The 21,543-nt window shown below is 42.3% G+C and overlaps 1 protein-coding gene across 5 annotated transcripts in view; it reads right to left on the bottom strand.

Annotated features, from left to right (window-relative positions):
• Positions 1 to 21,543, bottom strand: part of LOC138784587 (mas-related G-protein coupled receptor member D-like) — a 101,298-nt gene that overhangs the window by 14,970 nt on the left and 64,785 nt on the right. The window contains exon 1 of one of the 5 annotated variants that reach the window (XM_069960200.1): positions 11,918 to 11,986. The exons of the other annotated variants lie outside the window; for them this stretch is intronic. The gene's annotated coding sequence lies outside the window, so the exon portion shown is untranslated. Of the gene's footprint in view, positions 1 to 11,917; positions 11,987 to 21,543 lie in introns of those variants that run through there. 5 annotated transcript variants of the gene reach the window in all.

The following is a 21,543-nucleotide window of genomic DNA, read 5'->3' as shown; positions in this document are numbered from 1 at the left end:
TCTGCTGTGTAACAGTAATTATAGGCTAAAATTAGGCTTATAATGCTGAAAATTCTTCCCCCTTCTTCCATTGTCCTAACTATATGTGTTATATCTCAATGACGCATTGCTTAATCCAGGAAAGACAATAATTATAGCTGAAAACAACACATCAATTGTTACAACTTCCTCCTTGTCTTGTGTTGGGAAATTTTAAATGCATTTATGTGTCATGCTGTACAGGGGAAGGTATGTTAATAAACACACCTCAGCTGTAGATAAACAAAGACTTTTAGGGTGCCTTTACACAGAGAGATTTATCTGAATTTTGAAGCCAAAGTAAGAATTGGATTTGAAAATTCTGACTAGATGTATATAAAGCAGCAAGCAGTATATACCGTAAGTCTTATTTATGTGCAACTATTAAAAAATCAGTAGGTCAGCTTAACCAAGAAAAATGACTTAGATAAAAGAAAAAGGGGATATGTGCAAGTTGCTTGCTATGTAAGTCTTGTATGTCTTATGGGTGATAATTACCACTCTTGTGTAAGTATAACTCAATGAGCTAGTCAAATGTAAACCTGCTGTTAGTTTCCATTTAGGAGAGGTAAGGTCCTTTTATTTGGCCCAACACGGGGCCTTGCAAGGACACAAGCAAGCAATGATCAGCAAGACTGGCGCATGTTTTCAGTGCCTTCAGAAGGCAGGATCAACTGTGCTGCTGGGCCACATGAATGATCACTGTATGGCCGGTCTTAGGGTAGATGTCGCCTTGTGCAGAATATTCATTTGGCGCGTTGCCACCCCATCCCAAGCCTATCTCTTGGAGACACACACTTTATATACTGACAGACATATACAGACACACAGTGGATATACTGCTTACAAAGACACACAGTGGATATACTGCTTACACAGACACATAGTGGATATAATGCTTACACAGACACATATAGGCACACAGTATATATATCCTGCTTACACAGACACACATACAGTAACATATACACATACAAGTAGGCACATTTATATCCTAGACCAGGGGTCCCCAAACTTTTTACACAGGGGGCCAGTTCACTGAGCAGTGGAGAGCCGGACTATATGCTGCTGCTATATCTGGTCCGTGGGGAGCTGTTGCCGCTGTAGGATGACACTGTCTCTGCCCATTTGGAGGAGGTGGAGAGGAGGATCATACTGCTCATCTGTCTCTGGTCCGGGGGAGGAGCATGCTGGGAGTTATAGTTCCAACACAGTCACACAGGAGCATGCTGGGAGTTGTAGTTCTACCACAGCCACACAGGAGCATCCTGGGAGTTGTTGTCCTACCACAGCCACACAGGAGCATGCTGGGATTTGTTGTCCTACCACAGCCCCACAGGAGGATGCTGGGAGTTGTTGTACCACAGCCACAAAGGAAAATTCTGGTAATTTGTTGTTGTTCTACCACAGCCACACAGAGCATGCTGGGAGTTGTTGTTGTCCTAACACAGCCACACAGGAGCATGCTGGGAGTTTTTGGTGTTCTACCACGGCCACTAAGGAGCATGCTAGGAGCTGTTTTCCTACCACACCCACACAGGAGCATGCTGGGAGTTGTTGTTCTACCACAGCCACACAGGAGCATGCTGGGAGTTGCTGTTGTTCTACCACAGTCATACAGGAGCATGCTGGGAGTTGTTGTCCTACCACAGCCACACAGGAGCATGCTGGGGATTGTTGTTGTCCTACCAAAGCCACACAGGAGCATGCTGGGAGTTGTTCTACCGCAGCCACACAAGAGCATGCTGGGTGTTGTCGTTGTCCTACCACAGCCACACAAGAGCATGCTGGGAGTTGTTGTTGTCCTAACACAGCCACACAGGAGCATGCTGGGAGATACAGATACATACATATACTCACCCATACAGAAGTAGCAGTGAAGGATGTCTCTGCCCATGAGGAGGAGGAGGTAAAGCAGAGGATTACACTGCTGATCTGTCTCCGTCCAGAGGGGGGGCGGGGGTTAGGGGCATCTGTGAGCTGGGAGACGCTGTGGGGGCGGGGGATGGGGCCAGGCTGCAGTCACATGTCGTGGGAGAAGAGTTTTTTTTCTTGCTGTCTCTCAGCAAGGCTGCTGTGCCGAGGCAAGGGCCGGATATATGGGCTTAGGGGGACGCAGGAGGCAACCCCTTCCTGCTGGGAGTGCACAGCGCTGCTCACACACCCCTATGGCCGGCCCTGCTGGTATGCCATAATGTACAGGAGCTCTATGAAGCAAGCTCAGGAGCTGAGCTTGCTACATAGAGAGTGAGGGGTCCTCAGGTTAATGACAGATAGCAGTGAATGCATTACAGTTTGCCATTAACTCCTTAAAGGCCGCAATCGCAGCATTTATATCTCAGTTACAGGAGTGGCTCCTGTCACTGACCAAAAGGGACCCCCGCAATGGGACCTCCAGTCATTTTTACTAAATACAAAAAGGTATAATATTACCTCTGTGCAGTCCGATCATCTGCCTCAGACAGACTCTGAGCAGAGCACCGATATTAATAATCAATGCTATGCATTATAAGCAATCTAATGATTGCTTGTAATAGTTCCATAGAGGGACTTAAAAAATGTAAAAAATATTTTAAAAATATACTAAAAAAGCCTTAATAAAAATTCAAGCCACATCTGTTTCCCATTGTGGTGTCCCACCACGGGTGTTGCTATTGGTTACACCCTTCGTAAGTGGTGATGTAGTAGTACCAGAGTTTCGCCACAGGGTGTCTTTATTACAAGTGTGTATGCCTAGTTATTGCACAGCTGTAGTACTTAAGGGGTTATTGTTTGTTTATGTGTCACATGGATCTGTACGCCAATGAGAGTTCTTTCCTCTTCTCACCTATCATCTTTCTCTTTACTTGTCACATATGCACTCCTCACCCACTCACAGCACACCTTACAGGGGCTGTAGGAAGGAAGTCACATGGGTAGAGGAAGTGTAGGGTCTTTTGTGTTTGGACTCTGTAGAGGAAGGACACAAGCCAGAACACGCTCTACAGTGGTCCAATTGGGCCCTGGCTCCTGCCAGGTCCCCAGTCTAAGTTGTGCAGTCTAGACATAGACCAGAGCACATGCAGCTATCTACAGTTTCTCCTCAAGTAACTCCACTCAACACTATGCAGTGTTAAACCTTTACTAGAGAGGAAACATCAGGGATCAACCTAACCCACGACGAGGACAAGGAGAGACACAGTGCAGGACAGTATCCATAGAGAAAGTAAAGGAACTGATCCGGATAGAGCAAAGTTGTAAGAAGCCTATGAACTCTATCTCGCAGCACGGGTGTAAGCAAGGAACCCTCAGCATTCCGCTCATCCCAGGTAACAAGGTCTGGGGTTTGTGTCACCCTCTAGGATGGGTCACTCGACACTGGTTGGCAATAGGAGGTGCAAAGACCAAAGAATCAAAACACAAGCAGAAGTATTTTTCTATTTCTACCCCCAAAGTTCAAGCAGAGCACAGTACTACTTGGGTTAGGACTCTCACCACATCCTCCTCTCTACTCCTCTGATCCTCTTTTATACCTCTCAGCACGCAGCTCAGTTAGCACGACTGTACCTCTTCTTCTACTCTCAATACAGATCTGGATTTTAAGGTATTAAGTGCCTTATCAAGTGTAAAATATTGTATCAAGGCAAAGCTGTATAATCTACTGCATACCTCAAGTATCTTCAGAGTAAATAAAATTTCATTTATGCCAAAGAGACTCTGTGATTCCTCGTCAAGCATCAATACAGTACACACACACTCCTTGGGTCATCTCCCCTTTCTGTTGGGTCATCTCCCCTTTCTGTGGGTGGCAGTACCAATAGTCCGGGTGGGTCACTATTCCACTCCGGACCACCGTGGTACCCAAGGGACCCCACAACAACCCGACAGGTCACTGTCCACAGGGGAACAAGGTATAGCCAGCTATTAAAATAAAAGCAGGTGTGCCACCATACCTGTGTGCCCAACCGGCACTGGCATCATGACATAACATCTCTGGGCATGGCTACATCTCGGCCAACCACCATAAAATTGGCATCACACCTCACCATCTGGCAAGTGACCGGCTCTACCATCTCCGGTCATTAAACATAAAAAAATAAAAAAGTAAGCATATTAGGTATCACTGTGTCTGTAAGTGTCCGATCTATTAACTCCATTAAAATAGAAGGTCGTTGATACACGGATGTCCAGATCCCACTGAAGCAATGCCCCCTCCCCTCTAAGAGCCATAACACTTTTATTTTTCCACCTACCGAGCTTTGAGAACATTGAAAGAACTTTTATATATATATATATATATATATATATATATATATATATATAAAATTTAAAAATTCTGGTGTTTTTTTCCCCTCTTTTCATTTACGTCATTAAACATGCGGGAACAATATTGTTATATCTTACTAGGTTGGACAACTTGGCACTCTACAATACCAGATATGTTTATTTATTTTACATATTTTATTTGTATATTGGGAAAGGGAGTGATTTAAACTTTCATTGGGGGAGGGGCTTTTTAATATTTTTTAAACCTTTTTTTTTACACTTTATAAGTCCTCCTAGGGGACTTATACAGTGATGCCTTGGATTACAAGCATAATGCATTCTGGGACTGTGCTTGTAATCCAAATCACTCTTAAACCAAAGCATATTCTCCCATAAGAAATCACTAAAATGCAGACAATTAGTTCCACACCCCAAAAATGGTTTTTGTTTATTCTGAATAACATGTAGAATAGGTGAAACAAACATTTAGAAACAGCTGAATATGTCATATTATAAGTTACTGTACAGTATAGCAATGGGCATGCAGTGTATAATGTACAGTAAGTGCATAAGCCTGAAATAACAGCAGAAGTTTCTAGATACAGAATGATAATGCAGATACCCATAATGCAGTAGAATAGTACAACAGGAAGGGGTGTGTTTTCAGCCTGGACCAATCAGGAAGTAAGAATCACAGAGCTGTGCAGGAGGACAAATGACAGAAACTTTATATACAGTAGTTTGAATGGCTGAATGTGAGTGCAGGCACATTATAGCAACTGCAGTGTGTATAGCTGAGTGTAAGTGCAGGCTCATTATAGCAGCAGTGTGTATAGCTAAGTGTAAGTGCAGGCACATTATAGCAGCTGCAGTGTGTATAGCTTTTAAACCAAAGCAATGCTCTTAAACCAAGTCATAATTTTGAATAACTGTGAGCTCTTCTTGCAAAACGCTCTTAATCCAAGTTACTATTAAACCAAGGTACCACTGTACTTGAAAATGGCAGGACAGACAAAGAAAAGACCTTAGATTCACACAAGATGTGTATGCTGGCACTGTCCCCAGTTTTAGGAAACCAAACTTGGACCTCACCGTGACTCTCCCTTGGTTTGTGTAACTCTACCGTAGGTGGTGCTCAGCTTGAGAAAACAGTCCAGTAAAGTCTTTGCACAAAAGGATAAGATGAAGTGCGGCAGCTCACCAAAATCGGTTAAAAGATGCTTTATTTGGACATAGAAGGCATCAATAGCAGGTACTATCCACAAATAAACAGAGCGTTTAAACGTATAAAAGAGAGCCGAGAAGAAGTGTTTTATACGTGAAACGGCCGTCGCTCTGTTTATTTGTGGATAGTACCTGCTATTGATGCCTTCTATGTCCAAATAAAGCATCTTTTAACTGATTTTGGTGAGCTGCCGCACTTCATCTTATCCTTTTGTGCAAAAAAAAAGAAAAGACCTTCTCCGGAAACATGAGGTACCGAGGTGGCTGCAGGGAGATATCAAGCCTACTGACAGTTTCCCTTCAATAACGAAAGCAAAATTAGCTATGTCTTTATGTAAGAGGTTATAACTTTGAGGTAATTTCATGTACTACCCTGAATTTGAGGCTAAGTTCCCACACAGTGTTTTTGTTAAGTATTTTGCAACCCAAACCAAAAGTGGATTGGAAACGCAGAAAGGCTATGTTCACACACTGTTGAAATTTAGTGGATGGTCGCCATTTAACAGCAAATAACAGCCGTATTTTCAAAACAACTTATTTGCCATTATATGGTCATTATTTAGCCATCCACTTAATTTTTAACAATGTGTAAACATAGCCTTTCCTTTTTTTTCCAATTCACTCCTTGTTTGGGTTGCAAAATGCTGAGCAAAAGTATAGTGTGGGAACATAACTGGATATTAATTTGCTTTTAGTAGAAACAGGGCTTTTGTTGGCAACGTGTTAGGTATTGTTTTTTGTTTTCTTAAGGTCCATTCACATGAACATTGATATCTGTAGCATCAAATCTGCAGCTTCAAATCAGCAACACTGAATCTGCTGCAGATCCTGTATGTGTGAATGGACCTAAAATTTTACATAGAAAACATGGGGAAAATGCATTTCTCATTTTTGATTTTAAATTGTCAATTGATAAATTCCCCTCTACATTTTTATAAAAAAAAATGCAAAAGGCTATCTTTGGAGTTCCCATGAGGTAAAAATCTGTACATTTTACTTGGAACACGCCCTGCTAGCCTGATGGGCGGGTGGGGGGTTTGAGACAAGGCAGGCAGGAGGCATGCCTGATTTATCATGATTTATGACTAAAACAGGTGTAAATCATGGCAGAAATCTACACCTGCTACAGAACAGGTATAGACTTCTGCGCCCATTGCGTGGCAGGCATATGTCTTGCCGGATTTACTAAGAGGTTGGCGCAACTTAGTAAACCCATCAGTGTGAACAGGGGCAGGGCTTTATTTAAGGCTGGTGTATGAATAGAGTTGCAGTGCACATAAAGTATTGCTGCTGCATTAATAAAAACAGCATCACTGAGGATTTGCCATTAGTGGGGGCCCTATAGATCAGACTCCTATTCTAATGGTAGATAATAAGTTGTCATTATGGAAAAACCTTTTATTATCTGATAACAGAATTATTTGTGAATCTTTAAAAATATATATATATAAAGCAAAATATAAGGTGATTATACTGTATATTATAATAGAGTAAATGGCGATCAATGTGATAGCAAAGTGTTTAGCTGAAATTCAGGTTTTACCTGTCTTCTCTATGGATTTATAACGAATGCGGATTCATTCCAGTAGCTGTTGTTAAAATGCCAGACATAAATTTGTACTTTGAAAACAGGTGTAAATCATGGCAGAAATCTACACCTGCTACAGAACAGGTATAGACTTCTGCGCCCATTGCGTGGCAGGCATATGTCTTGCCGGATTTACTAAGAGGTTGGCGCAACTTAGTAAACCCATCAGTGTGAACAGGGGCAGGGCTTTATTTAAGGCTGGTGTATGAATAGAGTTGCAGTGCACATAAAGTATTGCTGCTGCATTAATAAAAACAGCATCACTGAGGATTTGCCATTAGTGGGGGCCCTATAGATCAGACTCCTATTCTAATGGTAGATAATAAGTTGTCATTATGGAAAAACCTTTTATTATCTGATAACAGAATTATTTGTGAATCTTTAAAAATATATATATATAAAGCAAAATATAAGGTGATTATACTGTATATTATAATAGAGTAAATGGCGATCAATGTGATAGCAAAGTGTTTAGCTGAAATTCAGGTTTTACCTGTCTTCTCTATGGATTTATAACGAATGCGGATTCATTCCAGTAGCTGTTGTTAAAATGCCAGACATAAATTTGTACTTTGAAATCTTCCCTCTTATTTGCCTGCATAAAATTTGATGACAGTATACAGAGGCATCCCATACGTCTTACCATAGCTGGCTGAACAGAGGATGTGAATGCTAGCAGGAAGGAAGAAACCTAGACCCACTTATTTGGTAGTGCCCACTCACTGTGCATGTGTGGGTAGGGGTTACACTGTAATAATTGCCAACTTGTCTTTCTTTCAACTACAACTTACCATTCATACACAATAATAGTAACCTAAACACTGACTTGTCACGTTCATTGGTGGGCAATAGAGCTTCCGCAGAGGCAGACTGCTCTCCAACACTTCTCTCTCTTTCTCTTTCTCTCGGGGGCCACGGTATAGGTTTTAGGGGGCCGCACCAATGTCTTTATGGAGGTTGATGGCATGAACCTTTCTTTCCACCTGAGCCGAACCCTTATACTGTATCTGGTATGGTTTTAAGATGGCAGGGACACCCTCAACACCTTTGAGAGGATTGCAGAAAGAGAGAGCAGCTTTATGTGGACCAGTGGGCAGATTTCCTGGCCCCATTTCCTGGCTAACTGGTAAACTGCAAAAGGCCTACTTAGACCTGAGCGGGTTGTCTGCGATCGCTGCATGCATTTCTTTCCCATAAGGCTCCAGAGGCATATGGGGTACATGGAACCCAAGAGTGTGGATGACCTTGTCTCCTTGCATGACAGAAGAATTTTTTCCAGGGACTGCATTTCTTGGGGAACTAGAAGAAGCCAGCACGGGGTAAGATTGTTCCTGTTAAGAAATGGGAGAGACAGGGTCCTGAAGAGGAGGGGTCACAGTTGGGGAAAACTAAGCCTAACCCAAAGAGGGACTCTTAAGCCAAAACCATGGGCCCCTTTTTTTTTTGGTCGATGTCAAGTGGAACTGGAACATGTGAATGAATCGGTGTATATCTGGTAGGGCCCCTTCCTAGATCTGCCAGGGGACATCAATACAGTCCATTCCCTTAAGAACACCCCCTCTAAAGGTATGGCAAAAAAGCTGCTACACATCCCACCAGGGATCCCAAGAGAGATCCTGACTTACCAAGGCACTCCCTTCATGTCCGAAGTGACCAAGAAGCTATGCTGGCTTCTGAAAATCCCCCACCTATGTACCTCTGTATATCCTCCCCAGACCAATGGTCTGGTGAAAACATTTAATAACACCTTTAAAGGGATGCTTAAAAAAGTTGTAACTGAGGATGGGAGGGACTGGGACTGCCTGCTACCCTAACTTATGTTCTCAATACAAGAAGTTCCACAGGGCTCCAGAGAGTACTGTTAAAACCATATTAAGTGCCTGAAGCCCAGAAGCAATCTCTGAAGGCGTAAAAACAATGTTAGCCCTGTGGGAAATAAAAATGTCCCAGAGTGTTTGGTCAAGCCCCATAGTAGTCATCCCCACACCGAAAAGGCAGCTTGAAGTTTTGCAATGATTTTCGTAAATGAAATAACATATGAAAGTCTATGTGTATCCTATGCCCATGGTGGATGAGTTTATTAAGTGCCTGGGAGCCACTCGGTATAGAACCACCTTAGACCTTACAAAAGGCTATTGGAAGGTGCCCCTCACAGGCGAGGCAAAAGAGATAACCGCATTTTCTACTCCAAAGGGACACTTTCAATGCGTTGTTTTACCCTTTGGGCTACATGGGGCTCCTGCTACAATCCAAAGGTTAATGGACCTCATATTGCAGCCCTATAAAAAGTATGATGTGGTAATGTAAAGTGCAGACTGGCAGTCGCATCTAGCCAAGGTACAAGCAGTTCTAGACTCAATATGGGATGCAGGCTTCACCTCAAATCCCTGAAAGTGTGCAACACGGCTAGAGGAGGCTCGCTGTCATACTCCTTTTTTACTATTGCCAATAGTAAAGAGAGAATGTCTTGCTCTCAAGTGGGCCATGGAGTCTCTGCCCTACTACTAGAGATAAGCGAACTGTTCGGACTTTTGGTCCGAAAGCAGTTCGCTCTCTCGTCATGCCTGTGATCCCAGCCGCATAGCTGCACTCTCAGCAATATGCAGCCAGGATATTCCAGAGAATCGATGTTGAAATCCCTCGAATATCCTGGCTACATATTCGTGGGGTCACAACTATGCGGCCGGGATCACAGGCATGACGAGAGAGCGTCGATGCCGTCGGGCCAAAAGTCCAACGGTCCGCTCATCTTTACTTACAACCTAATTAGAAGAAAATTTAAGGTAGTCACAAAAAATTCTCCTTAGGGTGCCTTCATACGTACCAGATCCGCAATAAATTTCACGCTGCAAATTCACAGCAAAATCTGCTGCGGATTCCTTGTCAGTTATTTTGAATGAGAAGACATACTTGCAGTGGGATGCCGCCCCATTAACCCCCCGCCGGCCGGAGTGTCAAGGCACCCTTACAGTGGATAGCCCAAAATAAAGGAGAAAATGAGAGTGACCTGGTGGTTCTTGACCTTGCAGGCCTTCGAGTTTTATGTATGTTAATGTGTATATGTGTATATACCAGCCAAGTTCTTCACATATACCTGGAGAAGTGCCAATACATGTCACCAAGGTAATGGGCCTTGGTGAAGTAAGAGCCATTAGACAGGTGGGTTAGCTACGTTAGGTAGTTGGCTGCTGTTTAACAGTAGTACATCTGTGAGCAACAGATGATCCAGGAAGTCTCTTACTGGGGGTAGGCAATGTTTAGGTGGGTGCCTACTCCCCATGGTCCACGGCAGAATTTTTACCTGGCCTTTAAAGAGTCAGGTAATAAGCTGACCAGGGCAGCTGATACTCAGAACATTGCATTTAGAAACATAGAAGCAAAAAAAGGACCCCTGGGTCCATTTAGTCTGCCCTTTTAGTATTTCTATTCTAATTATCTTAGGATAGATATATGTTTATCCCAGGCATGTTTAATTTCTGTTATTGTAGATTTACCTACCACATCTGCTGGAAGTTTGTTCTAAGCATCTACTAATCAGTTAAGGGGTTTGCAGCGGATTTCGCTGCAAATCCGGCGCGTGTGAAGGCACCCTAAAGGGAGCACTCAGATGGGCAGGAGATACTTTGTTTATATATTTGTTTTGCACCTGTTTTGCTGCACCTGTACCTGTACTCATTTATATGGCATGACAATCTTATTTCCAAATTTTTCACAAAAAATGCTTAATATATCAACCGAAATTTACCAATAAAATGAAGTAGAATCTAAAACAAAAAGTGTTAAAATCAATTGGTTAAATTAAAGGGGTTGTCTGGCGTTAAGTAACTTTTATTATATTGCTACTGGTATATAGAAAAAAATGAAAACCCTATCAAAGTACATGCAGGTAACAGATGCAGCACTAACCCCTGATGATTTTAAAACAGACCTTTTTTTTCATGACAGGGTCCCGGAGTGGAGGGGTGAGTGCCGCATCTGTTACCTGCATGTACTTTGATAAGATGAATTGTTTAATGTTGAGCACAACACAAAGGTGTATATGAGCTGGACCATGAATAAGTAGCAGGCCTGACTGCAGCTTCCTAATGAGTGAGGCTGGAACCTGTAGGACACCCTGTTTGCAGTGCTAGGATAGTTTCTATATTGGCGGCTAATAAAAATCTTATGCTTACCTGTACATCATGACCCCAGTGTCTTGTTGCTGTGTTTTGCCAGTGTCCCCACTGACTGCAGAGCCTTCCCTTTTGTGACAAACTCGTCTCAGGAGTGACAGCCCACTAGGTGATATCCCATGTAAGTCAGTGATTGGCTTGGTTTGTCTTGAAAGTGGAGGCTCTGTAGAGTTAGTGGATAGACAGGCAACAATGCAACAGGACAAAGTAAGGATAAACTCTTTATTATTTTCTGAATACCACCAGCAATATATTAAAGGTTACCTAGCGCTGGACAACCACCTTAATGCATCACAAAGTATTACCACATAATGTGAGTGGCCAGGTTTGAAAAATGGGCCTGGGTGATTAAGAGGTAAAGGCCTAAAATTAGCTAGTCTCTCCAGATTCCTTATACACATGAATCACATGGTAAAAGATGTGAGAGGAGAGGCATAAAGCCACTGCGAAACTATGGAGGCCACTTATCTAACTAAGAACAAAAGGGCCAGCCAATTGAAACCCTTCATGTTCTTTCCCCCAACATCACCTTTCAAGGAAGGTTCAGGGGCACCATGAATTATTACATGAACAGATTATATTTCTAAACGTGTTGATATATGCTAAATCTAATATAGCCAAATTACAAAAAAAAATAATTTTAAAACACAGAGCACTGTGTTTATATTACCATTAAAGATTCAACTGGGTGGTGACATTATCGGGAAGTCCAGGCTACAATCCTACCCTTCCTGGTTTCTTTCAAAGCTTGGACATGGAGAATGACAGGGGGATGGCAATTATGCCAGCAGAACAAGGATGGAGTCTGTGATCTTCCAGATACTGTCACCGCCCAGTCATTTTCCATGTGCATGATTTTTGTGATTCTACCAGTTTTATTATACATGGGGCATGGCCAGAGAGCAAGAATTACAAGACAAGTTTCCATTAATACAAGTTAATGTTACCTTTTACACTAACCAGACATTTTCCAAAGTTCTAAAAGCTTCAATATTCAATATAAGGTACTTGGAAAATCTGAGCTTAATTGCTATTGACTTACATTTATGGCTTTTATATATTGATATATGCTCAATAAAACACATTATGCTTGTACTTAATGTTGGTTCTTATCTTAAGTAAACTGGTATATTGATATATTGTAGCATTACACTTCTTGTTGGAATTGATTTTAAAACACACAACTCTAGTATCAAGATAGTGAAACATTATAGCATATGTTAATATTCCAATACCATTTTTTTTAGTTTATGTATAGATGTACTCTACATGCAGTTCAATAACTTTATAAATAAATTATATTACCAGCCCTGCAATCACTTGGGTTCCAACCTACATTATATGTCAAATATTGTCCAAATCTTATCTTAAGTAACAATGTCTATTGACATATTGCAGCATTTAGCTTCTTGTTGGTATTGATTTTGCTCCATCATTTCATTTTAGGACTCACTATATTATTACTAAAGTTGTAACATTACAACATATGTTCATATTTGTATTAATCATTCTTCACTTTATGTATAGGTGCTGTAAATAAATGACCTTCTAAATAAATTACATAACCTACTCTGGACTAGTCTAGGGTTACAGCCTACAATATATACCAGATAAAATCCAATTAACAAAGTATGGAGGAAAAAAAAGCTTCTCACCAATTTGCTGTCATCAATGGTCTGGTAGGAACTACTAAGCTCTGTAAATACAGAGCAAGGAATAGTCACATCTTCATGACTTTCATTTCTTTATTCAGAACTTCGATGCAGCATATAAAAGTTTACAGCTGATGCAGACATCAAACTCGGACGCCCAGGTACGTCCTCGCCGCGTATGTCTCAGAGGAAACAAACTCCTCCTTCCTCATGTGCACGAGGAAGGAGGAGCTTGTATCCTCCGAAATGTCCGCGGTGAGGACGTACCTGGGCGTCCCATACTTTCTTTATTGGATTCAGTTGGCGTGCTGGACTAGTGTCCGGTAGTGTGGAGGCTGCTATAAGCTTTATTCAGTGCGGCTATTACTAGTTGTTTTGTGATACCAGATATATAGTCCAAATATTATACATTTTATACAAATAGCTGACAAATATCTTGTCAGACATACTGTATACCTAACAGCTTAACATAACTGCTATAAGACACTGGGCAGGTAGATTTTCCTGCAAATCTTCAGCGCAAAATTCATACAGAGATGGGAGATTTCAGCGCTAGGACATATTTGTGAATGTAACTCTGAGGTATAAGTCAGGTAAATTAGGATCAGTACATGTTTTCTCACTCATAAACTGCTATATAAGGGCTGGAGAGACATTACAATACATATCCATAAGCATTGAATGATTAATGCTTTAAGAACAGTTGGCACCTGACATCTTGTAACCAACACCACAATATGACATGGTGGCTGTGTCATGACTCTCCTCTGTACAGCAGAAGGCAATATTTGCCAGTCATGGGTAAATGTGGCAACTTTAGTGTTTTTGCTGAAGGTTATACACCAGTATCAATGGAGCAGCGTCACAGAGGAAAGGGGAGATTGTAACACTGGGGGCCGAAGGGCCCGTCCCCCCTGGGGGTCATGCCTGGCTGGTGCTCGGTGATAGAGCAGCGCCATGCATGGGAACTGGGCCTCAGTTAAAAAAAAAGGACCGTGGCACCAGCATCCCCGCACGTCTATTCATGTAAAGACACAAACACAAAGCTGACATGTCACTTCTTTGAGCGGAGAGTGGCAGCAGAGGAGGCGCACACGCTCTACCATAGACAGGCTAAAAGCACTGTACATTTGTATATTAAATGGGCTGTGTCATTAAGAAAATGAGGTCTATACTGAGGCATTATTTGTAGTTAAACATATTTGAAATGTACAAGCATTTCTGTTAAGGAGATATAGACTTAATAATCCCCTATATGCTGGCAGTGTATAAAGCCTGTAACAAAAATAACATGCAGTTTTTACTAAATCAGAACTGCAAAGAAAATGCAGCTAATACAATTACAATGCAGTGCAAGCACATGGGGGATTATTAAGTCTGAGTCTCCTTAACAGAAATGCTTGTACATTTGAAATATGTTTAACTACAAATAATGCCTCAGTATAGACCATTTTCTTAATGACACAGCCCATTTAATATACAAATGTACAGTGCTTATAAAGTTATGTAAAAGAAAAAAGATGAAAGAACAAGACTTACATGTATGTAAAACAGTTACAAAAAATAAAAACGGATGAAAAAAGAAGGCTTTTAATTGATTGCCAAACAATCCCTACAAGTTAAATTGCATTTCCTTAGCATGAAATAATAGGATTACAGTGGTGCCTTGGATTACGAGCATAATCCGTTCCTGGACCGTGCTTGTAATCCAAATCCACTCTTAACCAAAGCAAATTTTCCCATAAGAAATCATAGAAATGCAGACAATTGGTTCCACACCCCAAATATAATGATTTATTATTCTGAATAAGATGTTAAACAGATGAAACAAACATTTAGAAACAGCAGAATATGTGATATTATAAGTTACTGTACAGTAATGGAGAGGATGGGAAACACAAGGACTGACAGAAACTGCAGGGAGCATGAAGGAATGAGCATTACAGATGTGAGCACAGTATAGCAGCACTCTCTGTTAAAGGAGAAAGGGGTTACAGCTATGAAGAGATTGCCTCCACAGTCCTGTCCCCTGATGCAAGCCCCAGCCTGAAGTGGATCTGCTATAATTTGGAAGGTGAAGGAGACTTCCTGAGTCAGAGTACAGTGCTGTAGACCACGCTATGCGGACGCTGCCTCTCCCCCACTCCCACCCAGTACAGGGAGCTCTTAAACCAAAGCAATGCTCTTAAACCAAGTCACAATTTTGAAAAACTGTGAGCTCTTAAACCAAGTTACTCTTAAACCAAGGTACCACTGTACTTATAACCAATTTTCCTGGTATGTCATAGTGCCGTCAAGATGGTACAGAGAGGGCTCAGGGTGCGAGCCCCCTCTGTGCCGTGCCACTCCTGGCGGCTATCAGCAGTTGGGGACCGCGGCTATTAGCTGGCACAAACCGATAGTCGTTGCCAGCTAATTAATTGTTTAAATGCTGCTGTCAAAACTGACACTGGCATAAATGGCTTGTAGCAGTCTTCAGTGGTGGTCCAGTGGCAGGATCGACTTTCTGCGATATGATGCGATGCATTTTTTTTTACGCTGGTATACTTTTTACGTGCTGCATGAAAACCTCTGGTCCATGCACGAAATTTATCATTAGGTGCATTGGCCTTGATAAATCTTGCACAATTTTTGTGCACAGCAAGGCTAAAAAAAAACTGTGCCAGGGTCAAGTACTGCTGCAATCATTTGAAAAAAAAGTTGCACATGATACATCTGGCTATAAAAGTAGCTTCCCTAAATCACGCCCCCTCCAAGAAAATTTTTTTTAAAAAATGGCTCAACCGACAAACTGCTCAAAAACAGCGCAAACAGCTTGATAACTACTGTGAAAAAATACAAGCCTTCGCAAAAACACAAAAAATGGTGCAAAAAATATAATACATATGCCACTTTTTTTTAAGTTTTATTTCTTAAATAAAACAGTAAAATAAAATTAGAATTTTTATTTTTAATTTTACTTCACAAATATTTTTTTTTCTGTTTTGCTACACATTTTATGGAAAAATTAGGTATGTCATAGCAAAGTACAATTGCTGCTACAAAAAACGAGATTCATAATGGCCTATAGTTGAAAAAAAAATGCTAACATGAGGGGGAGAAAACACGAGTGGAGCTGTTTCTGGGAAAAGGTTGTGTTCACACAATACGTATATCTGTTGCCTTTTTAAAGGAGAAGTCCGGCCAAAATTATGGAAAGTTAGACAAATTTCTAATGTACATTAATTATGGGAAATGCATATATACTGCTATTTCCCTTAATTTAGTGTATCAAGAAGTGTTAGAAGTCTCTCAGATACAGTGACGTCACGACCCAGGGTGTAATTCCTATGGAGTGTCCAGCAGGGGGCGCTCTATATTTAGAAGTCTATGGGACTTTATTGTTTCTATGGATGTCTATGTAAGCTAATGGAATGTAATGTACAGTGTGCTTTATTGATTGAATACATTTATGGAATGCTTTGGGGAGCAAGTGTCCTTTCTTCCCTAAAGTATTCCATAAATGTATTCGATCAGTACATTTGGAGGGCACCAAGAAGGGAGGGAGAGAGGTGCCTGTGCATCTACCTCCCCCCCCCCTCCCTCCCTGCTGCCACATATACACAGTACTACTCCTCCCATCATCTGCTCACAGTATGAGCAGATGATGGGGGAGTAGTACCAGGGCCATCTTCATCACCGGTAAGCCCGCCGTCCGCCGCCGCACTGAACTACTATTCCCATCATCTGCTCATAGTATGAGCAGATGATGGGAGGAGTAGCTGGGTTATCCTATCACATGCCTGCCGCCGGGAGCAAGGGGGAGCCGCTCATCAGACAGGGGCTTCTGTGCAGGAGCCATCATGCCCCCTCCGCTCCCCCCTCCTCCTTCTTCCATGATCCCGGGAAACTTCCCCCTATCCCATTGCCGACTCTCCCCTCACACATACCAGCTCCCGATGCTTCCCGGTGTTCGCACTGACCGTCCTCACCCACACACAAAAGCTGCGTGCCAGCCGGGGACACCGGGAAGCACCGGGAGTCGGTATGTGTGCATTATGGCTCCTGCACAGAAGCCCCTGTGTGATGAGCGGCTCCCCCTGCGCCTGGCGGCAGGCATGTGATAGGATAACCCAGCTACTCCTCCCATCATCTGCTCACATTATGAGCAGATGATGCGAATAGTAGTTCAGTGCGGCAGTGGGCGACTGCGGGTGGCGGGCCGGTGGGCGTGGGGGCGGCTGTTCGGCCGGCTTACCGGTGATGAAGATGGCCCTGGTACTACTCCTCACTTGGACACTTGCTCCCCAAAGTATTTCATAAATGTATTCAATCAATAAAGCACACTGTACTTTACATTCCATTACTTTACATAGACATCCATAGAAACAATAAAGTCCCATAGACTTCTAAATATAGAGCGCCCCCTGCTGGACACTCCATAGGAATTACACCCTGGGTCGTGACATCACTGTATCTGAGATAATTCTAACACTCCATGTAGGGATGGTCCGAACCTGCCGAGGTTCGGGTTCGTATGAACCAGAACACTCGGCAGCAGATTCCTGCTGTCTGCCCGCTCCATGGAGCGGGCGGATACAGCGGGAGGAACGCCTGGAAAACTGGGATACAGCCTATTGCTATGGCTGTATCCCAGTTATCCAGGCGGTCCTCCCGCTGAATCTGCGGAGCGGGCAGACAGCGGGAATCATTACCAAGGGTTCGGGTTCGTACGAACCCGAACCGAACTCGGTTCGGACCATCCCTAACTCCATGATCTACTAAATTAAGGGAAATAGCAGTATATGTGCATTTCCCATAATTAATGTACATTAAAAATTTGTCTAACTTTCCATAAGTAATAACATATCAAAAAATAATTTTGGCTGGACTTCTCCTTTAACATTCATTTTGATTGGTGAACTTATTAAGAGATTAGGGAGTTCACCTAAATCGCATCATAAACGCACAATGTGAACCCAGCCGAAAGCTGCCAAGTCTAATCATGTAGCCGCAGGGAGTCAAACTCTTTGGCTTCTGATAATGTTACTAAACTTAAACATTTTGACAGATCTGCTCAGCACAACTCCTCAGCAATATGCTTGGAATATGTGACATTTCAACTTATTTATATAATGTATATAAAAATACACAGTATGAACAGTGGCGTGTATTGTAGACATTTTTCAGCACATATTCTGTAATAGTTGAGAAGTGTTTTTTTTCTAATTTATGTTTTATAACATTTGCTGCTCTTTACTTTTTTATTTTATTTGTAGAAAACTCCTTTAAAGCATGAAGCGATACCCCAGTGAAAAAAATATCTTTCAAATAAACTGGTGTGAGATCAGCTGCAGTATGTCCTGCAGGAAGTGGTGTATTCTTTCCCATCTGACACAGTGCTCTATGCTGCCACCTCTGTCCATGTAAGGAACTTGCTGTGGACAGTTCCTGACATGGACAGAGATGGCAGCATCACTGTGAGATCACTGTGTCAGACTGAAAAGAATACACCACTTCCTGCAGGACATAAAACAGCTGATAAGTACTGGAAGACTGGAGTTTTTTTTTTAATAGAAGTAAATTACAAATTTCTGGCACTAGTTCATTTGAAAGATTTTTTTTCTGAAGTACCTCTTTAATACTGTGGACTATAGTTTACTTTTAAACAACTAGACAACCCCTTTTGTACAGTCCGTGCAGTTTCTCCAGTGATAAACTAATTGAGTGATCACAAATTTTCTATGACAGCCTGGGAAATGTCGTTTTACATGCCACCCATCCTGCTTGTCTTTACTCTGGGTGATTACCAGGTAGGGATCCCCTCATTCTCTATTCATTTCAAAAGCTTTATTTATAATACTCTTTGGCAGCCCTTTCCACATACAATTAAATCAGATTGTCAGCCGTCTCCTTCATGTTAACAAATCCGCCGTATATAACCCTATGCCAGTGGATTCTAAACTAAGTGACAGGAATGCTGGAAATTGTAGTGTATAGAAATGTCTGTGAACCACAAGTGTCCCTCCAAAAAGTTGGGAGGTATGGAGGAAGGGCTAACTGCAAAGCATTATGGGGAAGCTTGGTCTCATGTGTTTTCAGTCATCATCATCATCATAAGCTTTACAGCAATAGAGCAGCTTTATCAATCTGCCAGAGAGAAAACACGGTCTGAATTGCCCATAGCAACCAATCACAGCTTACCTTTCATACCTTAAACCTAATAAAATTATAAAGTGTGAGCTTTGGTTGGTTGCTATGGGCAAGTTAGACTGTCTATGTTGTGCATGGCAACCAATCACAATTCAGCTTTTATTTTACCAGACTAATTTGAGAAATGAAAGCTGAACTGTGATTGGTTGCTATGGGCCACATGAAACCATATTATTTAGTATTCTTAGTGTGGCCTAACCATAAGCTGTTTGCTTGGTCACAAGTGTGTTTAATGACCTCAGCAGTAAAGCGCATCGCCAGTCATTAATGGGTTAATGCTTCAGATGTGTTTACCTGCAGTAACCACGGAAACCATGCACTGTAATGACAAGCGCTTATGTCATAAAGAAGGTTCCATAAAGCAATGCAACGCACCCTGATCAGTGCCATCTTGGATGCGCCAGAGGACCTTGAGCTTGACCACTTTACTGCCCCCTACTCTTGATGAAATTTGGAGGTTCTAGCAGGGGAAAAGGGGTGGTCTGATTTATACTACCCCTTCATGGAGTCTCCCCCTTCTTGAGAAGTGTACCTGCATCTGTGAGGGAGAAGAGATACATCCGCCTAACCATCAACAAGGTGACAGATATTGAAGCCAGATTTCTCTCACATCCAGTTTATTATATTTATAGTATGGCATTACTCTCTAAGCCCAGGAGAGGTGCAACTTTCCAGCCATGGCTCCCTCAAGGTTTCCCCCACAGGGGGTTTTTCCTCGCCTGAGTGCTGGAGAGTGACTCTTTCTGAGTCGGGGGTCTGCCATTTTCAGTGTCATGTCATTTTAATTAAAATTGGTATCCTTTGACACTTGATTACAATGTGTCGTGTTTTTATTTTGCATTCTTTGGTTTAACTTTGTCAAAAGTTTTTTTTAAGTGGCAGGTTCACACCAATTATAGCATATCATAGCAACAGGGACACTACCATAAATATACATCATATACACAACCCAGTGGCTTTTGTGTGTGTGGGCAGCATCAGGGGTAAGAAAAAGTATTGCTCCCACACACACACACACATACATCCAGGTGTGGCCTATGTAGCTGCCCCCCCAATTCCCAGCATAAGGGATATCAAGCTGATTGGTGGTGGTCCCAGTGGTCACGAGAATGTAGGGAACGTGTCCCCCTTAAATAAACAGTGGGGATAGTGCTCCATTAATTCTCTATAGGTCTTGTTATCCCTTATCCTGTGTATAACTTTGGGACAGGGGGTATGTTCTCATGTACTATATGGTTGGACTAGGAGTTTTTCAGAAATATGGCATATGGCATTTTGGGGGGTAAAAAAACGCTGCAACCAAATGTTAGCTGATAGTCAGTGGAGAAAAGGGAAAAGATAAATGCAAAATCCATAGGACATTTTCTGCTATGGTGTTTTGTTTTTGTGAAATCGTAGCAGGCAATGTGTTTAGTGTTTTGCCGCAGACTTTTATAGGGGGGAATATTGTCGTGTCTACATGATAATTAGAATTTTTTTCCCCAGTTCTTCAACAGAAAATTTGGAATTACATGAATTACATGATAAAGAATCACATGAATAATGCCGGGGATAAACTACACAAAACTACAAAATGATCGGAGAAGATGGCCTTCTATAATGTATATCAGGCCATCATAGCTTGTCGGCAAAACTACAAAATGATCGGGGAAGATGGCCTTCTATAATGTATAGCAGGCCATCATAGCTTGTCGGCACGGGGGGTGGTTAACACCCCCCCGTGCTGACGATCGCCGCTATAGGCTGATCAATTCAGCCAATAACCCGATGACCCGGAAAGCAATGGCGGTCGGTGCTGTCCGAGGACGACGCCGACCGCCATTACTGTTAAAAGCAATGGTGGCCAAGGTGCCACGTCCTGATCGCCGATCGGCCCAAAAAGCGTTCGGCGATATAAGTCCCCAAAAAGCGTTAAATACCTGCTGTGGGCACCTCAGCTAGGTAGCTGAGGTGCCCAGAGCAGGTATTGGCACATACTCACCTGATCCTGGCGTCCCGATCGCGTCTTCCGGGTCCCGATCGTGTCCTCTTCTTCGTCGGCGTCTTCGGGTATCTCCGTCGGTCCCGGCTTCGGCTCCCTTGGGCTTTTTCCGGAATTCGCGTTCTACTGCCCCCTAGCGGCTGATAAGTGTATATTATACACTTATCAGTAGCTATTGGGTTAAAGAAAGTTTCTTTTTTTCAATTTTCCGCACCCTACCGCCGCTAAGTGCCGATCAGCATTGCACGTAAGTGCGCTGCAAATCAGCAACTCCTCCTTTTTGGCGTAGGGAGTTTTTTTTTCTATATCCTACCGCCACTGTCTGCTGATAAGTGCCGCACATTTATATACTTAATGTTAAAAAAACACGTAAAAAACACTATTACACTACACGAAATGAAGTTTTACACTACACCACTACACATTTACATACCCCATATACCAATCCCCATATAAAGATGGACCCCAGGG

Source organism: Dendropsophus ebraccatus, chromosome 2, assembly GCF_027789765.1.
Source record: "Dendropsophus ebraccatus isolate aDenEbr1 chromosome 2, aDenEbr1.pat, whole genome shotgun sequence".
In the NCBI taxonomy this organism is placed as follows: domain Eukaryota; kingdom Metazoa; phylum Chordata; class Amphibia; order Anura; family Hylidae; genus Dendropsophus; species Dendropsophus ebraccatus.
The sequence above is the reverse complement of the archived record's forward strand: the minus strand, read 5'-3'. Positions and strand labels throughout refer to the sequence as shown.